Source organism: Phaseolus vulgaris, chromosome 11 (assembly GCF_000499845.2).
Source record: "Phaseolus vulgaris cultivar G19833 chromosome 11, P. vulgaris v2.0, whole genome shotgun sequence".
In the NCBI taxonomy this organism is placed as follows: domain Eukaryota; kingdom Viridiplantae; phylum Streptophyta; class Magnoliopsida; order Fabales; family Fabaceae; genus Phaseolus; species Phaseolus vulgaris.
In genome coordinates, this window is record NC_023749.2 from 27702855 (window position 1) to 27704804 (window position 1950).

Consider the following 1950-nt stretch of genomic DNA (forward strand, 5'->3'; position numbering starts at 1 on the left):
GCTCTTAACTATAGTACAACTTCAGGTGTGTGGCGTTCCAGGTACGAGGGATCGCCCCTCCTTCCAGCGTCTCTAAGCGGTAGGCTCCGTTCCCGAGTGCCTCGGTTATTCTGAACGGTCCAGTCCACTTGGGTGATAGTTTATTCTCCATCTCGTACTGGTGGGCCTTCCTCATCACCAGATCGCCTTCTCTAAACTGACTTGGCATCACCTTAGAATTGTACCTTCGCTCGACCCTTCTCTTCACCGCCTCAGCCTTCAGCCTTGCTTCCTCCCTGACCTCATCCAGCAGATCCAGGTTCAGCCTTCTCTCTTCATTCGAGTCTTCCTCTACGAAGTTCTGGAATCTCGGCGAGCTTTCCTGGATCTCCACTGGAATCATGGCGTCACACCCATAGACCAAGCTAAACGGGGTCTCATGGGTTCCGGACTGCTCGGTGGTGTGGTACGCCCAGACTATACGGGGCACCTCCTCAGCCCAACTTCCCTTGGCTTTCTCGAGCCTTCTCTTCAAACCTCTCAGCAACACCCGATTAGCTGATTCCACCTGGCCATTTGTTTGAGGGTGCTCGACGGATGCAAACACTTGTTGAATTCCTACTCCTTCGCAAAGCTTCTTCAACAGGTGGCTTGCAAACTGCGTCCCATTGTCAGACACCAGGCGCTTAGGCACTCCAAACCAGCACACGATGTTCTTCCATACAAAACCTTCGATCTTGTGCGCGGTGATCTGGGCCACTGGTTCTGCTTCAATCCACTTGGTGAAGTACTCAATCGCCACCACCAAGTACTTCATTTGCCTGATCGCCAGCGGGAAAGGTCCCAGGATGTCGATTCCCCAAGTATGAAACGGCCAAGGGCTATAGATCGACTTCAACTCCTCGGGAGGTGCCTTGTGCCAATCGGCGTGCTGCTGGCACTGTTTACAGCATTGGGCATACTTCTTGCAATCTTCTCTCATGGATGGCCAATAGTAGCCTGCACGGAGAGTCCTCGCGGCCAGAGCTCGACCCCCGACGTGACTTCCACATATTCCTTCGTGGAGCTCTGCCATAATTCTCGTGCACTTCTCGCCGTGTATACATTCCAGGAGTGGGTGAGTGAACCCAAACCTGTACAGATCGCCATCAATCAATGTATACTTGCTGGAATTTTTCTTTACCTTCCTAGCTTCTGTTGGATCCAGCGGGAGGAGGCCATCTGCCAAGCACCGCTTGTACTGTGTTATCCAAGTGTCTGGCTCATGGGTGGCGCAGACCTGCATCACGTCCACCTTCTCTCCTCGACGTGCTCTAATTCTCGGCGATCTCAGAGTTTCTTGCGTCAAAGACTTATGGCTTCTCGCTGCTCTCTCCGTCGACTTGCTTATCTGAAGGACCAGGTGATCTGCTACAAATGCCCTCGGCGTCTTCAGGGTTTCTTGAATCACCGTCCTCTGCCTACCCCCCTTGCCTGAACTGGCGAGCTTAGCAAGCAAGTCAGCTCGGGCATTCTGTTCTCGGGGCACATGGACCACTTCAAAAGAGGCAAAGGAACTCTTCAATTCCTGCACATACGCCAAGTAAGCCGCCATTTGTGGATCATTAGCCTGGAACTCGCCTGTTACTTGCCCTGTGACTAGCAGCGAGTCACTCTTAGCCATCAGCACCCTAGCTCCCATCTCCTTGGCCAGCAGAATCCCTGCGATCAGCGCCTCATACTCTGCTTGATTGTTGCTGGCTTTGAAGGCGAATCTCAACGATTGTTCGATCAGCACGCCGTTGGGTCCTTCCAATATGACTCCAGCACCGCTACCCTGCTGGTTCGACGATCCATCCACCGAGAGTACCCAACGGAAGTCATCTCCTTCAACCCGCGTCGCCTCTGATGAGAGCTCGACTACAAAATCTGCAAAGATTTGCCCCTTGATCGGGCCTCGGGGTTCATATTTAATGTCAAATTCTGACAACT